The sequence below is a fragment of the Mastigoproctus giganteus genome, chromosome 3 (assembly GCF_048544385.1).
Source record: "Mastigoproctus giganteus isolate SK-2022 chromosome 3, ASM4854438v1, whole genome shotgun sequence".
NCBI lineage: Eukaryota > Metazoa > Arthropoda > Arachnida > Uropygi > Thelyphonidae > Mastigoproctus > Mastigoproctus giganteus.
The window spans coordinates 34,274,959-34,300,385 of record NC_143577.1 but is presented as its reverse complement, the minus strand read 5'-3'; the positions used below and the strand labels follow the sequence as shown (position 1 = coordinate 34,300,385).

General features: G+C 38.2%; 1 protein-coding gene across 5 annotated transcripts in view; it reads left to right on the top strand.

The window, feature by feature from the left end:
- Ddr (discoidin domain-containing receptor 2) overlaps positions 1–25,427 on the top strand; it is a 496,805-nt gene that overhangs the window by 262,727 nt on the left and 208,651 nt on the right. The window contains exon 1 of one of the 5 annotated variants that reach the window (XM_090369237.1): positions 19,655–20,045. The exons of the other annotated variants lie outside the window; for them this stretch is intronic. The gene's annotated coding sequence lies outside the window, so the exon portion shown is untranslated. Of the gene's footprint in view, positions 1–19,654; positions 20,046–25,427 lie in introns of those variants that run through there. 5 annotated transcript variants of the gene reach the window in all.

Sequence of the window (25,427 nt, the reverse complement as noted above, 5' to 3'; positions counted from 1 at the left end):
CCTGACCATCCACATCACTTTAATCATATGCTGGCTGCAAAAGTCTGCACCGACTGTGATTCCGCACCGCGTTTTTTTCCCTCCACCCTGTCTTCTTTCTCTTTCACTGCTCCGATGTTTGTTTATCTCGTAACTGCCATTCATTTTCCATCTACCACCCCCCCCCCCGACTTTGTATACGAGGTCAGAATACTGACAAGTAAATTCTTTAGACTACTTCCATGTTTGAGAATATCTGCAATTATTTAATATCTGAATAATTCCAGAGCTGTTTTGTGTTGGTATCAGTTATCCTTCTGATGGGAAGCCATCTTTAACGGTTTAAGTCTTTTGTTTTGGGCTGACAATTCGCGCACTTTATCTAAAGCCAAAAGCTGGCTGAACTGACGTAAACAATACATAACAGAAACGTTGAGTGCGAAATGTAAGCAATACACGATAATGAACATCCAAAAGGAAGTGTTCAAGAGAGAATGAAGATGTGGAGCATAAATATAAAAATAAAACATAAACACCGTACATGGAATATAAATAATACACCATGAACATCGAACATGAAATATAAACAAATATAAAAATAGAAACAGCACATGAGCATTGCACACGAAATGTAAATAAAACAATGTGAACATCAAACCTGAAATATAAACAGTACAACATGAACATCTAACAGGAAATGTATAAGAGAAGGAATGAAGATATTGAACGTGAAATATAAAAATAAAACGTGAACATCGAACATGAAATATAAACAGTATATGAACATTGAACATGAAATATAAACAATATAAAGAGTACATGAACATTGCACATGAAATATAAACAATATAAAGAGTACATGAACATTGCACATGAAATGCAAATAACACAACATTCATGAACGTGAGCATCGAACATGAAATATAAAAATGAACACCGAATATAAAATATAAACAATACATGAAATGTAAACAGGCATGAACATCGAGCAATAGAAATAACACATGGTTGCTGTAGTAGGATTTTAAGAGCATCAGCGACTAAGGCCATATTGCTCAGTGTATATTGTCTGTAAATTGTGTGTTCTATGGTCGATTTTATGTTTTTCTGGACTAAAAACCCGAGTTTCCAGGAGGAAAACCATGCTACCTTCGCCTGAGACCAACTAACTCAGCCACGGTGTGAAAAAGGCCCATAAAAATTCCTTCCCGTCATCTAACTCTGTCCTTTTCAACACAGCGTGGAGGAGGACAGTGGCTCTATGAACTGCGCTACCCACGAAGTCATAGCACATGGAAATTGAACATGAAATGTAAATAATACAACATGAACATCGAACAGGAAATGTATTAGAGGAATAAAGAAATTGAACATGAAATATAAACAGTGCATGAACATCGAACAAGAATTATAAACAAATATAAACAGGCATGAACATAAAATAGAAATAACACATGGACATCGAACATGAAATGTATATTTATATTTCAAGTGGAAATGGAACTTCAAATGTATATTTATATTTCAAGTGGAAATGGAACTTGAAATGTAAATAATGCAACATGGACACCGAACCAGAAATGTGAATAATATAACATGAACATCGAACATGAAATGTAAACAAATATAAACAGTTCATGAATACTGAACCTGAAATGTAAACAAAAATTAAAAATATAAACAGTATATGAACATGAGCATTGAACGTGCAATGTAAATAACAACATAAACATCAAATATGAAATATAAACATACATGAACATCGAACATTAAATAAACATAAATGAGCATTGCACATGAAATGTAAATAACACAACATAAACATCAAATATGAAATATAAACAAAAATTAAAATATAAACAGTACATGAACATTTAACGTTATATATAAACGTACATGAGCATTAAACGTGAAATGTAAATAATGCAACACATGGACACCGAACTAGAAATGTTAATAATATAACATGAACATCGAACATGAAATATAAACAGTTCATGAATACTGAACATGAAATGTAAATAAAAATTAAAAATATAAACAGTACATGAACATTGAACGTGAAATGTAAATAACAACATAAACATTAAATATGAAATATAAACATACATGAACGTTGAACGTGAAATGCACACCAGAGTGTTTTTTTTGGTATAGGATGACAGTTGATCCTATAGTTAGGGTATGACGGTACGTGGTGGTTATCCATAGATTAATTTTTTCTAATAATGCACTCTTTTATCATGTGGATAATACAAATATACAGTAATGTTATTAAGCGCCTTAAGGCCTAATTACTCAATTTTTTTTTACAACAGTGACGTTTCAGTCCTGTTTCCAGACCTTATCAAGAATCCATACACGCTATTAACAGCTCCTGGCTTCTAGACTTGTCTAGGCTTATCACACAGCTGTCCTATTAGACAAGCTTAGGAGCCAAGAACTGTTTGGAGCCTGCGTATGGTCTCATGATAGGATTCGACAAGAGTCCTAAAACGTCACCGTTGTAGGAAATTTAATATATAAAAATTTAATATATATGTGATTATGTCTTAAGGATTTAAAAAAAAAAAAAGAAGCTATATTTGTATTTTTCACTTGGTAAAAGAGTGGCTCATTACAAATGTTAATGTATTGATCCTGTATTATTAAACTGTTTATTACAATTGATTTTTTGAGAATGTTTGTCTATTACCATCAACAGAGAATTTTATACTTCAAAATAAATAAATAAATAAATAAATAAAAATTATTCACTTAATCTGCAAGGAGCTTTTTTTTTTTTTGTACCAATTAAATTACTGATTGCTACAACACGGTCAGGCTATTTCAATGTAAAATTTACAGTATACAAAAGCCTGTAAATAATAGTAAACCATTTGGGGAGTGGGTGGGAACACTCTCCACTGTCGGATGATTTTTATTTTCTTCTATTTTAATTATACGCATACATTACAGGTATTGCCCAGTTACATTGTAAGCGGATGCGCAAAAATATACATGATTTGGGAAGTGCATAGCAATATACAGCGTACTTCCAGAAAGATACCCTAAAGTGGATTCAGTGGTAGAATTACTGTCAGTGTTCTGATTGAATTTTTCGAAGCTCCTTGAGTGGTCTGGCTTTCTGTTTGGTATTTTAAACTCTACGTCCATTTTTATCGTATTCATTCTTTCTATCTATCTCAGTGTTTCTTGGGTTATTTTTTGCGCGTGCATCGAACTATATATCAGCTTTCCTTACTTTCTTTGTCCCCTTCCACTCCTCACCCCCTTTTCACGTATTCCCCGTCTCTCCTTTGCTGCCCATTTTTGACTCTTTCCGTCTTCTGGATCCTTTGAAGGGATTGGAATACCAGGACAATGTCAAATAATGGAATTAAAAACACTGCGATCTCAGTTAAATCATCCTTCTTGTCGTGCCAATGCGTCTATTCACATGTATAACAAAACCTTCACAAAGATAGCAACGCCAAAGGACAGAGACGTCTTTTTTTCTCCTTTTATTGCTTGTAAGAACCGGCGAATCAGCATCGCTGTAGCTGTAGTAGCAAGCACACACACATACCGAGAGAGAGAGAGAGAGAGAGAGAGAGAGAGAGAGAGAGAGAGAGAGAGAGAGAGAGAGAGAGAGATTTTGATAGCGTGCTTCGAATGGTTGATCGTCCAGGCAACAGCTTGCACCGGTAATGATGGAGCATGTCCCTTGGAAGAAAAGTCCAAATGTTGGGTGTTCGTTGGGCTCGAGTTATAACGGTTGACAGTTTGATCCTCGCTTTGACAACTACTTAAGGAAAGGGGATGCTTTCAGAAGCTTGCTGAATAAGAAAACTCGGCTGTTTACACCAGACGAATATTTATATGTTTGTTTGTGTTCCACCTTTAGGCTTAGGAATTCAAAAGCCTGTCAACAGTGAATGATCGACGTGGAAATTTGGCACGCAGTGAACGACACATAGCAGTTGATGTTAAAATACATTCGTAGAATGTGTACCCCTTGACATCATCAAAGGGTATGCATTTTATATCCCTTGATGATATCATCAACTTATATTCCAAATCTTTCCATATAGGAGAAATTCGCTGATTCAAAAATGAGTTTCTGCATTTATTATAATGAAAAACAGATTCAGTTTTGAGCAACCTTTTTTAAGCATGCATCTACAATGCGCCTGTTGTCTTCATCATGTCCGTCTGGCCGTCCGCATGTAATAACTGGGCTCTTAGTGGATCAATTTTCATGAATTTTTATATTTCGGTTTCGTAGAAAGATCTGTCGAGTCATCCAAAATTTCATTAAAATCAGACTAATAGAAATCCAACAATTATTTTTTTCCTACAATCACATAGGCTAACCATATATTGTAGCTGGATATTGTTTGTTGCCGTGCGCTGATTGAAGGAATGAATGGGCAATATAGCGGATGCGCAGAAACGAAATGTTCTCGGTTGGCGCATAATAATTGTTGCCTTTTTCTTGTTCTTTTTATTACAGATTATAAATTATTACTCCAGGTACAGTATTATTACTGTATTAGGTACAGTATTAAGAATCCTAGTTGGGAATAAGTTATATCCTGCTCCATGTACATGAAAGCTGTCAAATTTTAAATCTTCCTGGATATGGGTCAGCTTTGTACTTACCGCGTTTGTCATGGTGGTGCCGACTATCGCAGGTTCTTGTCCCATTAATGGAATGCATGTTTTTGTGAGCGTCGTTGTTCTACACGCACCCTTAAAAAAAAATAAAAAAACTTCGTTATAAAGTTAGGCTTTACGAGCTATTAGGGTTAACGAACTTAGGCCTAGCCAGCATTGGTTTCCATTGGATTGCCAGATAGTTTTCACGTGACCTTCTTTTCACCTACCTTATTCTAATTTCTTGGATGCTCCTTAGTGACGGTAGTGTTATTCTCTTAGTGCATTGTCGGACCATGTTGTTTTCACGCAATTAACTGTGGTCGTTGCACGAGAAAGGACTCACCTGTGGCGCTGGTGAGACTGCTAGAATGGTTAATTAGCTGCTGTGCCAAGTTCGTGAGTTTGTGCTAAAGTTTGTCGTTCGCTTTAGGTAGGTTACAGTTAATTAATCACCCTGTCACTGGCCACCCCACCACATGGCACGAGGCGCCTCTCCGAAGGCGCACGGAGACCCTGTTTGGATGACAGAAAATAGGGGAACACATTGACAAACATGGAAGTTAGCGGAGATGGGAGAAAGACAGATCTGGCTTTAATAATAAAGGCAAGTCGCACGTGGTTTCGGTGAAGAGGAGGACAAGTCACGCGAGTACTGCCTAGAATAGCAAACGCTTACAACAGCCAGTTTTTTTTTTTTTTTTTGAACCCCGTGGCTTCGAAAAGAAACAATAAAACAGTATGTGTGTCTTGCTACTCATCAGAATTTATTTTACTCACGCGCCAATTGTTGACACCTCTAAACACAACAGAATAACACATTAAGTCCTCTTGATCACACACGACGCTGCGAACATGGTAAAATAATTAAAATAAAGGAAAGAATTAAAAGGGCTAAATATATTTTTCAATTTATTTTAATTCTTAATGAAACAAGCGATCGGGACACAGGTCTGGTGGACTTAGATAACACTAGGTCTTCCCCTCCATCTGGTGATGTCCTTATATTATGACTTTACTTGTTGAATTCTAATTCCATTGCATTAATTCAGCATTACCAGAGTTAGGCCTAAGACGTAAAGTTAAGATCAACCACTAAGTGGCAGCACTGGTATGTGTTTCGCTGTTGGCAGATCATAGTATGCTACGGATGGACTGTTTTTAATCACAGATAATCCTCTCTGTGGAGACGTCTCTGTAATTATGACTTCAATTTACTTGTTGGATTCCCATTCTCTCCCATTAATTGAGCATTACCGGATTTAGGCTTAAGTCGTTGTTAAGTTAAGATCGACCACTAAGTGGCAGCACTGGTGTGTAGTTCATTATTGACAAATCTTGCAATCATATTATTTATATTTTAATTCTTACAACTCACTAACGCGAGTATTCACTGCTGATTGTTTTGTCAAGCATTAAAACTTTAAAGGATCGTCCAATCCTAAAACTAAAGATCATTGAGGCATATTCGAATTCAACATTATTTATAGGTGTGAATAACTTGTGGAAAAATTAATTAGAAATGGTATTGAGAGACCATAAGGGAGCATACATTTGGTCTTGTGCAACAGGGTTTATTTGAAGGAAGATCGATTTTGGCCATCTGTCTATGACTTTCTCATTCAAACAGCACACGGTTCGTCAAAGTGACAGTCAGGTCATCAGAGAAATTGAAATGTGCTAATGGATTTCACGCGATATATTTGTTTAGCAGTGTTAACCACATGCATTGATTGCTAAAATGAATCAGTTGGACATACAGGATTATTGAAGAGACTGGGTTGTATTTCTAAAGAGAGAATGCCTAAGACAATAATTATAATAAGAAGAATACCCCGGGGTTTGATATATCCTTGCGAATTAATGGATTTATTAAAGATTTGTATTTATTTGTCTAGTCCACAGAAGATCCTGATTTGGGACATCGTGCAATGACCTTCCAGCAAGGAAATGGTCAATAATATACAACATAGAAGACATTGGAATAAAAAAAAAATAAAAATATAAACTGTTAGCGAATGTTGAAGCAGCAATTTTTATTCGCGAACCCAGAAAATTTCGTTTTTACGCATCCGCCACAATGTCCATCAATCGCAACAAACATAATATCCGGTGCTTCAGGTACAATACAGTATACGGTATATGGCTAACCTTGTGATATGTATGAAAAAAAAAAAAAAAAAAGACGATGCTGATCATGTTTTTCGACAAACAGGATGTGATTCACAAAGAATTTGTACCCCAAAGGGAAGGAGTAACTCTGCATTCTACTTACAGGTGCTTTAAAGTCTATTGAAGCACATTCTCCGGGCGAGATCGCAATGTCGAAAGAAAAGCTGCTGGTTCATTTTGCATGACAATGTTCTTATTCGCACTTATTGTGAAGACCTGATGAAACATGGCATTGTACTGATCATCTATCCTCCCTACTCTCACCAGAGGACTACTTCTTTCCCTAGGTGAAAAGTGCCCTCAAAAATTAATGAGATATTTGACATCTTGTTGAAAACATGATGTCCATATAACCTCATTATTTTTAAGGGAATTTTTCCTGCAAGGTATAGCGTAAGGTGAGGAACCAGATGGAAATCTTAAGGTAAATGGGGGATGTTGTTGTTTATTTCGTCCAGCTTCTTCCAACTAATCTGCTGTCAATTGCGCAGGATTTGTGATAAAGAATAAGTTAGGAAGAAATGAATACGTCATCAAAAAAGTCTGGGGTTGTTTTCTTCTTATGGAACGTGAGTAGATTTTTTTAATGATGCCACAGATTCGGCAACTTTAATGGTAATAGCTGATTCGTGGGCGACCAGTCCATTATTCATCCTCCATTGCTTCTCCCTTCTTTAGACAATCGAACACCACTTACGAACATTTTTTTGCAGACATTGCTGCTTTCACCATACGCAATCATAATTTCTTTGTGGATTTTTAATGATTTCTTGCCTTTAGCCCATAAGAAACTGGTAACTCCTCACACTTGTTTTTGAACATGACTATGCGATTGGCCACTGCCGTAGCTGAGTGGTCAAATACAAGGGTACACTCATGTATGCTTTTGAGTTGACTGTGGCTCATGCGACTGCTAAATTCGGTATTGTTCTTGTATATTTTATCTTGTAAGCTCCTCTGACCATATGTGGTTGTCGCGGGTCATCACCAGTTTCATCTAATATTTGTGGCAGTATATAAATTCAAATTTACATTTCTATACCACAGCTACTTTTAAAATTATGGCATTGAAGACCTGAATTTCTGATTTTCGGCTTATTTTCAAAGAGGAATCTTTGGAGATAAATTTAAAGTAGTTTCTGGGTTCCTTATTGAAATAAAGGAAAATAATTATGATCATATGCAAGAAAATCATACTCCAAACAAGTTGACTTAATCCATATAACTATAGTACTAACTCGTAGCGTTTACCAGACACATTTTCAAATATCTTTCAATAAAATCAGATAGTAGGGTGAAAGAATATTAACTTTCGGCAGAATACTGTCAAGGAGAAAGTTAAAGGTGATAGACACTTAGATGGAAAAATAATGCTAATATGGCTTCCATATTACTACAAGAAGCACCTGAAAAAATACAAATATAAAAATTGTTTCTCATCTGTTCTGAACAATTTGTAAATAGATGTAAACCTAGGCGCGAAATATCGCTGCTCTCAAGAGAGGAGGGAACTATGCGTAGGGAGTTAACTGTCACTTACTTTGATGTCAAAATAAATCATGAAGATGCCCACTGTGCCAGAGGTGTTCCAACAGGAATTTATCTCCCTTTGGTGGGATTCCCTATAATAAAGAGACTTAGCCACAAGTGGATTTAGGTTAGGAGAAGAGTAGGTGCCTCAAGGCTCTCTGAGATCCATGGTTCCCGTATGCTGAACAACATGTATTGTAATAGATGTGCATCAACGAAATTAGAGCAATTCTAGCGCCCCCAATGGGAAGATTTTCTCAAGTGCAATTTTCTCTGGGTTCAGTGGCTGGATGAGTATGCTAACTTTCTTTTTTTTATTTACTGTGGTTAATAGAAAATGAAACGTAAATACCGAGATTATTTAATAATCTTAGTAATTAATTTAGTACTTATTCAGTACTGAAATTTCCATATTCAGTACTTATGTACTGAATATAGCAATGATAAAAAATAGACCACGACCAGTATAACGGATTTCAAGCATGCGTGTGGTTTATATGGTAATATTTTACATAACTTTTGGCATGACTATTATTGGTACATATAGTTAGTTCTGAGAAAGAGAGAGAGAACGAACATGGAAAACAGCTAGGGAGGAAGAGAGAGAGAGAAAAAAATATATAAAAACGAGAGTTGAGAGAGGAGAAAGAAAATCAAAAGAAAAGAAATTATGAAAATTCATAATAATCCTAAATGCGAAAGTTTTCAAACCATTGTACTTTAGTAAGGTACAGTGGGTTGGTGATAGATGGAAAATCAGGTGACTGACTCATTTACAGTCCTTAAAGATTGAAGGCATAATGCAATCATTCCATTTGCCACATCTTTTCCTTCCCCTTCCGTTCGCCTTGACATCCACTGACGCACCAGTGTGACGTCATTGTCATCCATCCCCCCACACTCCAAACGAAGTGGACGGCGGCTCTACCCAACAAAGGTGGCTTCGGAAAGAGCGTTAGCTTTTTTCCCAATTGATTCTCACGGAGTTGGTAAATTCTCAAGCATCAAAGCTCTTCCATTAAACTCACCAGCGAAATGGCGCGGAAACTGGCTTATGGTGGGGAGTAGATGGTAGTATTAGGGGAGGTACTCTTTGTTGTAGGTGGTAAATGATACTGTTGGGGCGCATGGTGCAAAAACAGATGTCTTTATGACAAGCGAACGGAACATGAAAAAAAAGGGAATCAGTCGTAAAAGATGGAGTCTATTTAGAGCCATTAGCCAACGTCCAGGAAATTCCTTTAGTGTCCGCTTTCTGTGTTGTTGGTTAAGAACCATCAGAAATACTCCTTAGCGGGTTTCTTTCTGTCCAAGAAAACTTTTAACAAAATCCCAAACACTGTTATCTATTCATTTCTGTTAGACCATTGCAGCATCTGTAACTGGAATCATCCAAGTTTTGATGAATATGTTTTCAGTGACTAATGAATACAAGTAACAGTTTTTTATATATATATATATATATATATAGAAACTTATAAATTTTCTGGTTGGCTCATGTTTGAAATGCATGCGCTTGGAATAGAAATAAAAGAAAAAAGACAGAAAGCAAAGCCAAACTGGCAAACTTCGTAAAATCTGTAGTCACGCGTACCCAACTTGCTAAATAAATTAACGAATGAATAAGTAATTTGGTCGAAGCAATAACGTGAAGAAGCATTACGTGATGGAGCAGGTGCTGTACCTATTAACCATCTCCCCTCCTTTCGTTGGTTTCTTGGAAAAAACCCGGATGTTAATGAAAAAACAACTTTGCACTCTTTAGATTAAGTCTGCTCATCCCAGAGTTTTTATTATTTCATTGTTATTTGGAACAAGCGCGGGCCATAAGTAGAAGTACTGAAATGAATTTTGAATTATTGATCACAAACAAAGTGAACAGTAGATGCTGAGCCTAATGAGCAAAAGGCAGTCCTTAGGCACGTTGCACACAAACCCCATGGCTGAATCCGCGTTACGTTACATCACTAATGTGTCCATTACACTTAACGTTCTAACAGGTATAAGCATTATCAGGAAACACCAGAAATAGCGCCTGCCTTTCTGTTTCTGTCCTGGCGAGTAGAAATTGTATCCTGGCAACAAGAAATTACATCTTAGCCATTAGAATTTCTTTATCAGTCTCTTTTCATATAAATTATTTTCTAAAGTAATATAAAACGCAGGATCTTTTCTCCTGTCCCAAATAGATCCCTCCTAACTGAAGTTACTTAGCAATGCTGTTTTCCTTCTTAAGAGGAAGTTACCACAAGATCTGCCATGTAACTTTCTCCTCAGGAATCTAATAACCCTCTCTTTCCCCTTTGGATAACAAGTTTGTGTGAGCTAAAGCTTTTCTTTCTGGCTGCAACGATGATGATGACTTTTTCTTTCATAAATATCTACTGTATGACAAAAAAAGATTTGTCTTCTTATGATCTTCGTCAACAAAGTTGTAATTGAATTACGAATATTAGGTTCCTGGAAGGTGGGTTGGGGTGGGGGGAGGGAAAGATTTCTACAATAAAATGCTACAATATTTCTCTTCTGACAACCCCCCGTATAGGAGATATGAGGTCAGCCTAAATTAGGATGGCGTCGAAGCTGCGGTCATCTTTAATTAGATTAGTTGTGAACGCATTGCCGAGTGCCTAATGTGCCAACTCCCCCGTCAGACTTAGAGTAGCCTGCGGGGTCACGTTCGAAGGAATTTTTGAATGTTTTCTTTGTCGGCTCCTCTACATCTTACGCTGGATGTAGAAGAACAATGTCTTGCTTTTTAAGATTTCATTTATCTGCGGCTGCCATGTGAATCTTACTGCGATGGAGTGCAGATATTTCTCTCAAAAATGTCCTAAAGATGTTTGTTGTTTCTGTTAGATGGGTGAGCGGGTGTTGTTAGAGATTGAAATATAGATAGACAGAGATTTAGCTTTTCATCTCTTCTTTCTCTGTATGTTTCCCTCTTTCTGTTTCTCTTCCTTTCTCTTTCCATTCCCTTTGTCTGCCCCCATTTTTGTTTTTTCCCGATTCCTATTTCCCTACCTTCTCTCTCCCTCCCCTCCTATTTCCCTTTCTTTCTCTCTGTATTTTCTCTCTGTATTTTCTGTTACCTTACCCCCTTTCTCTCTCTCTGTATTTTCTCTGTTTCTGTTACCTTACCCCCTTTCTCTCTCTGTACAATACTGTTCTCCCACTCTCTTAATCTATTTCTCACCTAATTTTTTCTTGTTCCTCCTATATTCTTTTGTACTATTTCTTTCTATTCTCTCCCCCCCCCTCTCTCTGTTTTTTCTTTTCTTTTTCTTTCCCTCTATTCCTCTCCTATTCATCACTCTCTCCCCTCATAATCGCTCTCTTCCCTCATACCCTCTTTCTTTCAAATTTTTTCTTTCTTCATCTCGCTTCCTCTTTTCCCCTTTTCTGTTTTCTATTTCTGTTCTCACGCTCTATCTTTCTCTTCCCCTTCTTTCACATCCCGTTCCTTCTCTCTCTTTATCTTCTCCTCCTCTCTCCGTCAGTCTCTTTCTACTTCTCTTCATTTTTTATTCCTTTCTCTTTATTTTGCTCCCCCTCTTTTTCTTTGTTTCTCCTCCCATTTCTTTTTCTTTGTTTCTTTTTCCTTCTCTTTTCTTGCTCTGTTTTCCCCATCTTCGTTTCTTTCTCCTCCCGTCTCTTTTTCTTCATTTCTTTCTCTTCCCGTCTCTTTTTCTTTGTTTCTCTACCCCTCTCCTTTCCTTTGTTTCTCCGCCGCTCTCTTTTCTGTCTTTCTCTTTCTCTGTTCTCCTTCCCTTTCCCTTTTCTTCTATTCCTTTCTCCTCCCATCTCTTAGTTTCTTCCCCCATCTTTTTTTCTTTGTTTCTGTAATCATTTTCTTTCCCCCCTTTATTTCTTTTTTTATCCTATCCCCACCCTTTTTTTCTCTGTTCTCCTTCCCTTTCCGTTTCCTTCTCTTCCTTTCTTTCTCTACCCCTCTCATTTTCATTTTCTTTGATTTTACACCCCTTTACTTCTCTTTTCTTCTCTCTCTGTTTCTCACATCTATCTTTCTCTTCCACCTCTCTCTCTCTATTTCTCTTTCCCTTCTCTCTCTCTCTATTTCTCTTTCCCTTCTCTCTCTCTCTCTCTCTCTCTCTCTCTCTCTCTCTCTCTCTCTCTCGCTCCCTCTCTCTCACTTCCTTATCTCTCTCTATTTCTCTTTCCCCTCTCTTTGTCCCCCTCTTCCCCGTCCCTTCCTCATCTCTCCCCCCGTCCCGTCTCTCTCTCTCTCTCTCTCTCTCTCTCTCTCTCTTCCGCTTCTTGTCTCTTTCTTTCTTTTTCCCTTCTCTCTCTCTCTTCCACTTCCTTTTCTTTCTATTTCGCTTATCCTCCTCTCTCTCTCTCCATCTTTCCTGCTTCTCTTCTTATTTTTCCTTCTTTCTCTTTGTTTCTCATCCTTTTTCTTTTTCTCTTTCCCTCTCTCTTTTTCTTTTTCTCTCTCTTTTTCTTTCTCTCTCTTCCCCTCTATTTTTCTTGCTCTGTGTCTTTGTTTTTCTCCCTCTTCATTTCTTTCTTTTTCTTTCTCTCTTTTTCTCTGTTTCTATTCCCATCTCTTTTTCCCTGCTTGTCCTCCACTCTTTTTCTTCTCTTTCTTTTTTGTTCTTTCTACCTATTTCTTCCTCCCACTTCACCCCTGTCTGTGTGTAGGTGAGAAGTAGTTACACCAATGAGTTATTCACAGCTGGCAGTGTTCTTAATATCGTTTCTGGGTGCCCTGATATGTGGGTTATTCACATTTTTGGGCTATTATTAGAAAGACACAGAAGGAACGGCCCAAATCAATGCATTCCGTTTTAAAATCTATACAAGAGCCTTATCTGGCATTATTTTTAAACCACCATACATTTCGAAAATGGCATCTCGTTCTCTTCTTAGGTCACCGTTGCCAAGGAAACCAGATACGGATGGTCCATTTGTTATACTTTCAGGAATCAACGTTTGAAACACGGTAAATTCGTGTATTTTATTTTATTCCTAAGTAAAATTGTCTCGAATAGTGTCTTCTCATGTTCTTGCATTGTTCCCTTGCATCAAACTGTCTTCAGTAAAGCTACAAATGCAATCACCAATGCTCCAGATTTATGTTTTCGCTCTCTGCATATAGCATTCATACTATGCAGTCTGTTGAACGTGTGCCACCAATAGAACAGCATCCACAGAGGTCTAAAACAAAAGTTATTGTCAACCGGAAATGTGGATTAGACAACCACGAAATATAAACTGGATTTTTAATCCAGTTTTTCAGTGGATTAAGGTGAAGTGACGCTATTATTTCTCGATAGAAACAGAATGATTTTAATGAGTTTAAGATTCATTTACCTTGCCATTAAGTTATCATCATTCCTTTGCAAATTTCCAAAAATTCTGGATGGTACTTTACGTTCATTGGATTTAAATTCACCCCACTACTAAATCAAGATGAGATTTTTTTTTCTTTTAATTTCATACTCTCTCAACGAGGCGCTGTTTACAATTTTGAGATACTGTTTTAGATGAAAAAAAACAGTTTGGAATTCGAATTACGCCAATCAAATTATTTCCTGGAATTCAGTAGAAACAGAAGAACATTCTTTTAATGGATTCCTTTTAAAGGAACTACAATATGAGATCAATTATTTTAAGTACGAAAAATTACCACCAAAATATGTTTGGAATTTATCTTGAATATTTTTCATAAGAATCCGGTTCTTTATAAACGCAACTGTGACGTTTGAAATTATGTTCGGGGAGTTAGTGCAAGTCCTGGTGAGGGTATGAAGGTGTCAAATATGCGATTTTGACACGTGGTCTCAACTTCAAAGCCACCGACACCGAGTGAACTCCGATAGTATTTTATAAGTAATTTGTTTTGGGATGGGTGAAATACGAATAGATTAATTTGCAGTGGTATCGCTGGCAATGAATCTTTTTATTTTTATTTTTCATCATTGCATGGCATGAAAGCTATTTTCTCACTTTCATTTCATTATTTTACCGGGGTCTGTTCAAACTAATCACTCAAAAGTTTGTCACGCTGGCAGAAAGGAATAAAAAATAAATCCGTACATTACCATTGCAGAAATAAATTGATTTAATCCTTCTTGAGAGAGAGAGAGAGAGAGAGAGAGAGAGAGAGCTCTCTTGGCACACCCAGCAGTGTCACTGCCCTTGATTTTTAACATAGAAAATCCCTGAGCGTACTCTCAATTGCATTTGTATTATCATTACGTCGCCTGTGTAATCTGATGCACAAGCAGAAGCAACGAAAGAAGGAATTAACAGCGGATTATATTTGCTTTTCAAAGTTTGCCAAATGACACCACTGGTACGAATATTGATCGCTCTCTCTCTCTCTCTCTCTCTCTCTATCTCTCAGTTAATTAAAGAAGCTCTGATTTATTCGCATCTGGATAAACATTATCAACTGTCAACTCTCGTGCACGACGTCATTACCCTACTGTAGTCGTCATACGAAACATATGGACAGGCGGGGGGTGATGGGGGCGCTCGGTCTCGAAGCTCCCCTGTTAAGGGTAGGTCTCGAAGTCAAGAGATACACCGGGAACAATCGGATTACTCAAAGAACCGTTTCAGAACTAAGTATTAAGTCTGGCTAATAGTATTTATCTAATGCGTACTACCCAGTTCCAGCTAATAGTGGAGGTTTCAGAAGCGAGGGGTTAGAAATTCGAGTGGAGGAGGTCACGCGTACAGAGACCCAGTATATTATACATCCGTGGTTACTACTTCCACTGTATCCTGGTTATTTAATACGAGAGTAATGCATGTTAAGTTTTTACTCAATCATAAATCTAATGTTGTAATCAGATGTAGGCTACTGCATGCCATTGGTAATCAGGTAGGTTCGCGTGTGTCCATGCCATCTTTCTTTCTAATATCAGGGGAAATGGACAGAGGGGAGGAAGAGTAAGTGATGCCTTTGATATCAAGAAATAAAGAATTCCTCTTTGGGTATATTAAGAAGTTAAGGTTTATCGGAAGCAGTAGCATATCCAGGATGTGCTGCGAATGGTTTTTGCCATAGTTTTGCGTGTACGTTCTTGCAAATCAACGTTTCAAAGGTAATTTTAAATAGTGGGATAATAAATAACCAACTTTCTTATTATATCTCGGTATTCGTGGATGTTTATGACATGTAAGCTTTCTTAGTTTTATGTATGTTCAAATAAATTAGAATGGGAAAAAGAAAGACAACTTTTCATAAGGGCGCCGTCTGGTGGAAGTATTCACTAAGATGTTTCTGATTTGATCAATTAAAATCGGGAGTAAACTTTTAATTGTATATACAATGAATCCTCAATTAATCCAATCCCCATTTCGAGAATGGATTAATCTTGATTGCAAAGCATGTAGAGTCAAGTTGGTTAGGGCGCATCTAAGCTGGTTTTCTAGAGGGGGTGAGGGGTGTTATATGAGACTAGCATTAACTGAAAATGAAGCTTGAAGTTATATAGAATTGGTATCCAGCTCTTTTATAATATACATAACACGAATTATTGTACATATATTATAAACAGTATTTGTTCCAATTTACTCAGGCTCCAGGAGGGGGGGGGGGTCGATCATCCCCTCTTAGATTAGCCAATGGGGATCAGTCAGTCCCCTGAAAGTTATCACTCAAATTATAGTAGGATCTGGAGAATCTCAGATAAATGGGACTAGGCCCAATTCTGATTATACCAGTGATAAAATAAAATTAATAAACCTCTTTCAAACTAATAAAAGAAGAGATAACAAGATTATATAATTAATTAAAGGAATGCATACTTTAGTTCTATAAACAAATTATGCAGTTAAGGTGTTTCAGAATGGTTTCATCGATGTTTAGGTGCTAGTGTGTTAATTAAAATGAGGACATTTCTGAATTAGTTATTGAATTCTCTGTTCGGGCCAGCAATTGAATTCTAAGAATTTTTCTGTTTGGAATGATTTTGGGACTCTTGACCTTGAAATTGGGCTGCACTGAACACAGCTTTTAAGAAGCTAATAGACACTGTAGCAAAGATATTCTGGACTAACTGTGGCAAAGATATCCTGGGCGCACTGGGGCAAAGATATTCTGGATTTTGTGGCCGGCAGGGTTAAAACTATCTAGTAAATACAAATATCTTGATGCTCAGAGCAGAACGAACTTTGCATTACCGCGAGTTGCTTTGGCATTGTACTTCTTTTAAGCAAAAAAGGGATGGTCTCTAGATGCTCTGTTTTCTGAGAGGACCATTGTAAAAGTACCTATTAGATAACCAGTGGAATAATTCTGCTGTGCGTAATTTTTTAAATGTCCATAAATCCTTCATTGGAAATATTTCTAGTTTTGGTTGTCATGGTTTCAAAAAAAGAATTTAAAATCAATGTGGTTTTAACTGCTGTAAAGATTATTTTAATACGAATTTTAATATATTAACCGTGCCTATAGTATAAGTTAAAAACTTTTCAAAAACTGTTAACCGTGCGTTTTTTGTTCTTTTTTTTTCTGGGCTAACAAGGAAAGAAAATATAGAGGCGAATATGAACAGCCGGCTGTGTTTCTCTACATTTTAAAAACCAGATAGATTTTTTCCAGCACGGACTCGATTTTAAGCTGTGTAAGCATTTCTCTCCTCTTAGAGAGTGTCCCAAATCACGTCTCTCCTGAAATTTGCCATCCGATTTCGTGCTGTGGCGCCAAAACCGAAAGTTCTATATTGGATTTTTCCCCTCCTCGTTTATATATCGAGCTCCTTGCGGTTTCATTTTAATGGCTGGATATTGTTCGATTAACAATAATGTTTCTTTTTTTCTCGAGAATTCTTTATGCACTCCAATGTTTAGATACAAATTCAGCCTTGGATTTACCTTCTTAGGTAGGTTAGTAAAAAAAACAACAACATTGTGTTGGATCACTCCTCTTCCACGCCAATGTTCCAGGAGTCACAGGAATGCCACACCTCGAGATTAGAATGTTTGAAACACACCACGATAAGGGTTCTTCTGACCTTCGCCCTCTGTTTCCTTCCTGTGTATTCTAGGTTACCTTGTCTAGCGATTGCTACAGGAAATTGGTAATAATCCAGTCGTAGTCTACGGAAACTGTGGCATTTCCGCATATCAGTGATCAACGTTGGATGTTCTAATTCGATGGCTGCTAGTTTATCTGGCAGCGCATTGGGTTTGACGTTGGTATCCAAAGGAGAATTTTTATGTTCCAAGACTTTTATGGCAAAACCCAACAGGTTTGATTTATGAAACTAATATTTAAATGTTTATTGTATTTTTTATAGTGTTGATGTTTACATATTTATACTGTGGCTTTTAGGATTGTCAGCTAGACTGTTTGGTCGTCAACAGTACCATAACCTGAATGCAAACTTGTGAGAGATTTCTTGACGTCATGTTGGGAGAAAACACACTAGGCGCGATACTGCGAAACCAATCTGACGTGGAATGACTCCTATAGTGAGACGCCTGATTTAGAAATAAGGAAATGCCCTCGTACGACCCAACGCTCACAAATAAATCAGTAAAGTGGAGGAAGTCGTCCCACTGTTGTAATGCTAAGTAGTAAAATCCCGTGGAGGTCACCATGGGATGGTAGACTATTCTTTGCCTTCAAGAATTCGGCTAGTGTTTTACTAAGGATGGGAGATATTTTGAATACTTGTTTTTTGAAGACCGTTTTCCAAAGGATGGAGATCCTAAAGATGAGAACAAAGATTTCGTGGGTAGATGTTTAGCATGAAATAAAAACGTTGAAGGGGTCGAAATACCCGAATGTTTTTAAGTAAATACGCACTAAAGAATGTACCTTTTATTGACCAATCCTGTGGATGAATGCTTAGCCACTTTTGGAGTCTTAACTTTCGTTTATCATTCCATCAGATTGCAGCTGTAGTTGTTTGCAATTCAAAGCGGGGATTCGCATTGTGTAAATAATAAGTAGGGATTAGAGAGGGGAGAAAAAAGAATCCCTACCAATTTAACTCTTCCAATCCGACATATGGTGACATTGCGCCGTATTTAGCAGTCAGTCAACCCCTCCTTGATCCAAGCCATATATCAAGTCTCCGTAACGATGTGTCGGAAACCGTCGGCATCTCTTAGGATCCGGTTGACCTACAGAGCCCAACACGGTCCGCTAAAATGGCAACTCTGGTGTCCACTTCCGGATGCGTGCTAATGAGCACCTAGCGAACAGGAGGTTGTGGTGCCGTTCGTGCGAAACGTCCACCCTCGTTTGTTAAGTCTTGTGTCATTACTTTTGACACCAATGTTAGCAATGACCAATCGCTGAAGGAGGGAACGGTAGGGGAAGACACGTGAAATACCACTTTCGATTGGATTCCCCCTGTTTTATCTTTATTGTCTACGGTGGGGGGATTTCCGTTGTAAGTAACATCTAGTTCCATCGCACCATCCAGCAATAATCATATTTCTGAAACCACTAATTGCTGTTATTGTCGAACAACGATCTACAGTTTTGATAAGTCCTTTTTTGTTTCATAAGATGTAATTAAATCTTTAAATGGCTACCGTTAATGGTTGAATGCCATGTTCCGGTGCACGTGAAACGTTTATTTAATCTACATCAGCATCTGGGCAGGAAAGGCGTCGGATTACAACGTTGCTATCACAAACTGACACGAATAGGGGAGAAAAGACATACAAACGTCATGCTTACTGTTTTTGTTTTTATCCAGAAGATATGAACCCGATACCGACTCTATAAACGTTGTTTAGAAAGTGAGAAGATAAACAGTTATTCCTTTCACAACATAAACACGTCATGTCTTGATGAATTTTTGTTATGCAGTTACTGATATTTATTCGTCTATCGGAATCCAAAGATGCCCAACCGCATCTTTTAATTCTGTATATTCTTTGTTTCATTTCTCTCCTAGATTATATCTAGGAGAGAAATGATATTGAATATATATTGAATATACATTTTATGTGTTTTGGTGTTCTTCCCAGTAGTATGATCTGTAAACCGATAGAAAGATGGAATTGAGTTAGAATCAACAGAGATGCATTTTACAAAGAATTTTCCATGTTTCCAACCATATTCTACCATAAATCGCTTCCACCATCTTGAAATGCCAGTCTTACGTAGCCTGCGGTCTTGTGACCGATGAAATAAGCAGCCAAAAACGACTTATTAATAATTTGAAACCTCATTCGAAGGTGCGAAACCCTGGATGTTGCAAAGGATACCGGGATAGTAACGCTGGTAGGAGAGCAGCCGGCGCATTTCCCCTCCCCCCTCTCGTCTTATCGCATCCTTCCCTCCTACTCCGTGTGCAGTACATCCTTGACTACGATACAACCACACCGCCAGAGAAAGAGCTCCGAAATAGGCGGCGCCACGATCGCTTCACCTCTGCAGCAATGCAAGGAGGTAGCCGGAGAGCAGCAGTAGTGTATAATGGACCGAGGCTTGTGCTGGGGGGGACCGTTAGCTGTGTTCCGTGTGACGAAGCCGTCATGCTCCACAAGCCGGCCGCAACTCGGTAGCGGAAAAGCAGTAGAGCCGACAATACCCGGGGCTTGAGCATCCAGGGGAGTGTTTTCGTCCCTTCTTCGAAAGTGCATTTTCTTTTAAACGCCAAGGGATTTCGCGTTTATGGGTTTCCACCTGTAATCAGACTCTGCCGTGGGTCGTCCGCCTTACGCACAGATGTGGAAGTAAGTGGCCACTTCGCCGAGGGTCCTACGGAGTCTTTTGTTGTAGGGTAAGTAACTTGCACGCGTTTCTTGCGTTCCTTCTCTACTTTTACTACTACTAATCGTTGGGGGGAGGCGGATCGGCTAACAATAGAGCCACAAAGTCGTAGACAAACACGAGGGATAAGTTTGCTTCGGGAGGGGTCTACGGACGGACTGGGAGAGAGAGAGACGGCTGCTGACGACACTAAAAGGTCCGCTGTAGCATTTGATAGAGGTGTCGAGTTCCCTTCTGTAATCACCGGCCATTAGAGTTCTCCCGTTGCTGTCAGGGATCGGACTGTCGGATGGTTAATTAGCTCCCAAAGATAAGGAGTATTAAAGAAAGTCGACACCGCTGCTCACCCTCCAGTGGGGTGTATCTGGAGCTCCAGGGCATAGGGTTTCTTCCGTTCTGTTATCTACATGACGTGAGTAACTTTTATTATTTTTTTTTTGCAGTTAATATTTTCTTTCTCTGTTCCTATGTTCATACAGTTGCGTACCATGTTAAAGTTCTCATCATTCTTTAACAGGGAAGATTTCAATCAATGGAGAAAGCAACGGGTTTTTCTATTGATTGAAAGATTCCAAAGATTTCAAGCAACGGAAAAAGCAAGAGCACCATTGCAAAGTGATTCTTCTTCAGCATCGGGCCGACAGCCGTGTGTAAATGTTTTTCACAGGATTTGTCTTTGAACTTCGGTGGACGTGAGCGCTTTTACCAATCAATTCTTCACCGAAAAACGATTGTACCAGAGGGCGCTGGAGTGTTTTTTTAAAGGTGCGCTGGACTTTCTTTTACCCAACTTGATTAGTTAATATAGCTACCAAGTGTAGAGATTAAGGATGGCAAGAGAACGCTTAGAGGCAATCTATTCACGAAGGTAGTTTATTGGATGTGGGCTAATCGGAGTAGAGGTGAGTTGGGAGTTAAGATAACACCGTGATTGTAAGGCGTGTCCTTTTTGATACATGATGAATGCCTCCTTTAGGACAACTCACTTATGTCGAACTCTTTTTGCAGTCTTCTGGACTTCTTGAGGGAAATCTCCGGTTACTATTTGGAGTGGTAATATCTTCATCGTTAAGTTCCTTTTAGTAAACAGTAGGAAGTCTTAACCCGAATAACCCATTGTCGATAAATGTATACAGTTTAATCATCTTTATAAAAGTCCTCTCGTATGTAATGGTTCATATTTTGAATTGCCAAATCCTTGAGATGTTTCTCAATCTGCCATTTTACTAAGACGAATTACGTACTTCTCAGTTGATTGAATGAGCCTTCAAAGGAGAAATTAAGAATCTTGAAAAGTCGGGATGGTTTGGTTTTAGGTAAGTTCCCAGGTAACTAAGGCATCATATATCTGTGAAGTCTGTGTTTATTATACGCTGATCCTAGAATACGCACACTCCAGTTAACGACAAAAGCTTTTGTAGGGATTTCTTCCAGTCTGCAACCGAAATCGAACCCCTGAGCTCTTTCAACAAATCTCTTTGGCGAGAGATGACGGAGGTTAAAATTCCCGCCATTTTTGTGGTAGTTCAAAAGCAATGATGCAGTGCCCATCCAGATAGACGGGCAGATATCAATTTGCGAAGGAACCAGGAGCCCTCTCCTTCCCCCTCCAAAAGAGAATCGCACTTCTCTCTGAAACCACGCTGCCGAACGCGCTCGCGCTGCATCCTCCAGTTCTGTACCTGCCTTAGGCATCGTGATGAAGCTTCGAACCGCCTCCATCTACTTCGCTAAGCCTAACCGAGATGAAATATCGACCGATGCTCAAGTTCGGCCACTGGAATTCCAAGTAAGACCCCGTTTCCTGTAGTCGTACTCACGTTTGAGTAACATTTGAAGAAAAGTTTGTTAATTAAACCTCCAGGAGGCTATTTTAAACATTCGCGAGGCAGAAGACTCTCGATTGAGTGCCTGCAATTGCGATGAAGCGTTATACCAGACTTGCTGTACCAGCCTTTTCTTATTTGTATTCATTAGCCGAAAAAATGATAACGAAAGAACACATGAAGAAGTGGAATATATGTGGACAAAGTCAGTTTTTTTTTTATGTAATATATGCATTACACAAAAAAAGTCAGGGTTAGTCTTCAAGCATGTCATAACTAAATCGAATTTTCGCTATAGGTATCAATGACGTCATAAGGTTCTTCACAGTTCGCTTTTACTTCCTAAAATGCATGTTTGCCTTAGCTGCGTTCTTCACACACGCACATACGAGTTTAAAATTAAAAGTCCGCAAAGTTGCTAACCAAAGCTGTAGCGTCACGCTATTTCGTACTAAAACTCTGAGGATGATTTATTATTATTCTCCCAAACTTCTTCAGACGTTTTGTTTGTGAATGTCGCTGCCCTAACGGTTCTCATTAAAAATAGTTATTTCTATGTTTGCCTTCCAGATGGAATTAAGAAATGCTACTCTTCTTTTTCCTTTTTTTTTCTTTTTCTTCTTCTTTTCATACGTTTTGAAGCTTCTGTTGGACTACGACACTGTGGTTCCGTGAGCAAATCTATTCAATAGCGAAATAGAAAATTCTCGAGGAAAAGAAATGACTTAATGCATTTTGGTAATTTTTTTTTCTTTCTGTTTTTCTTTAAAACTCTTTTATTGCAAACAAAAAGCTTTGCCAGTTATGATGGAAAGAGGAAAAACTGTAAGTGTGGTCACGACAGCACATCACAGCGATATTTTTAACACACACCGAGTTTATCTTTAACAGCAGTTTGGGAATAAGTTTTTATTCTATCTCGTGGAATTTCTTTGAAGCATTAATAATATAATCGAATGCGAAACTGTAAACTTTATATCTAGATGCCAAGATTAAAGGATTTATTCACACCTTAAGAATTAAGAAAAAAATCCAAGCTTGCCGAAACGTTGTCCCCTGTTGTCCCCTAATGAGTAGATAATCTAATCACTGATTTGTTTTCTTTTTAATTTATATTCAACTAGTAATTTTCTTTTCATTAATGTTCAATTCAGACAATTTATTAAAGACAAATCCCGAGGAATATGAAAAATACCATTTATTACATCAGTATGATATTATCTCCAGGGCAGACCAATGGAAGTAAAATTGATATTATTTATGAATTTCGAATTTATTAAACCAGGCGATTTTTTTAAATGTGTTGTTGTTTATCAGTGGTTGTTTTTCATGTGGTAACTTTCTTCGAACACCGCATGATGGGTGGTTAAAAAAAAGTATGCGAAGAAAGAAGTCAGAACGATCATCTTCTCATGTGAACTGCAGGTTTGAGACATTTGAGAACAGAAAATTACTTTCGATTGCTGAACTGTTGGAAGCCCATTATTGTTGGTCTTTGAAGTTTGCACATGGGGTAGGGTGGAGGTGCTAAGCAGTCAAAGCCAAAAGTTTCTAATGAAGCTACTAAGTAACTAGTTTCGTGTAACTAAAAAGAAGTAAACAGTGCCTTCCAGCGATGCCCAGCCAATAGAAAGAACTCATGGATCTTGTTAAGAGAGAAAAGTATCATCTTCCTACGCGGGGCCACTATGAGGACCATCGCTAACACTGTCATTAAATTGCTAGCAGTTACAGTAGCGGGTTGTTTTGTAACTTGGAGCCTTGTCAGAGAGGAAATGTTGGGATCAGTAGGAGGCGGTGTGAAAGACACAGACGACGAAAGAGGAGCCCCTCGGGGTCACCTTTTTTCATTTCGATAATGAGGGACACTTATGACAAGACCGTAGTCGCTTCTTTTTTGTTCGCTTTGTCCAGCAGCAAATGCGTTAATTACTTCGGCATTTCAAATCTTTTGGTAACCTTGTCTCCAGGAGGGTGAAGTTATACCCCCAAAAACTCCTCCCTACTCCCGTGTGGGCAGATTTATGGAGTGGTCTCGTAGTCAGCGACCGTGACGGCCAGTCATTCTCTCCAGCGCACACTCCCTCCCCAGCAACATCCATAATTAGGAGCATGTGGGCAACACATGGCTCTGGAGGCTTCCCTCTGGTCGTCTTAGCTGGCGGATAAATCACTTCTTCACGAGATTTGGCGAGAAAAACAGTCCGGTTGCTGAGATAAACTAGAGAGGTGCTTTGCACATCAATGACCTCCTTATATCCTGCGTGCACTCCTATTACGGGTACCTAACTACCTCTTCTGTGAGAGTTGTGGGTCTAGACTCTTAAGAAAATCAGCCTTCTGCTTCTTTTCCTCGAAATGTTCCTATTTCTCTGCTGCTAAAGGAACACTGGGATAGGTAAGGGGTTTGGCAAGTCAAGGTGGTGAAGTGAGGAGACAAGTCCTTAGGTAAACATTTTTGGTAATTGTTTACTGGGTGGGAGTGATGAATGCTACGTTTTTTTTTTTTACACACAACAATTTCACATAGCGGTTTGAGGGAAGTTTGGGGGTGATGCTGTGAAGGATCCTTTCATTCCCCTGTCTGCGGGTTAATTACAAGCGAATGGAAGCACAGTATGGATTTAGCGATTATCGATATGGGCACGAAAAAGTAAAAACACTTGAAGATGGTAAGCGTACTCGCAGATTTAAATCAATGAATTATTTACAGGACCAAGTAGATGGGAGGTAATTTGTAACAAGCATGCCCTCATACTTGTTCATTACAGTAAGCAAAGTACTTAGATTCGTTGAAGAACGAAAATAAGAAGTAATAAATAAAACATAAAATATTAAAATCAAATTTATAGCATATATTTACTTGTATGAGTCGGAATCACATGACTATGGGTAACTGTCCCATGCTAAAATTTAGCTATGAATATACATACTTTTATGAATTAATATATACTTCAATACATGTAATTTCAAAGAATTAAAATACGAATAGTAGAAAAAAATAAAAAACTCTTCGTACCTGGATTAGTGGGATGATTTGTCCATATTCCGTAAAAAAGTTCTTAATGAAAACAACAAGAGCTCCATCAAAAAAGCAAGTGTAAATCCCTCCTGGGGGGGCGCCCCATACTTTGGTTATATCTGCTATTTCATATTTGTATTCCACAGCCAAGAAGTTTCTTATTTCATTATAGTCCCCTTTTTGAAATTGAAGCTCTAGCATTTACTTTTGATCATATAGGGTTCTTTAACTAAAACCCATTTTTTTTTATGGTTTATGGTCACTGCTTGCTAGACTCCTTAGTGAGAATCGCATTTAGGATATTAAAACCCCTTGTACTCTCTTGGCCATAGTGGGATAAGTAGCAATCATTCAGTGTATAAGATTGCACACCAGTATATAAGAGACAGGTTGAAGCAGCCCACAATGAGACAATCGTACTTATTAACCCGAATGGGTTAGTAAGTACGATTGTGCCTAAGAAGATTTTTGTCATACTCCTCGGATTCATTTGGCTTGTAATATTCTGCTACAATCATCTTCCCTTTACTGCAGGTCATTTCAC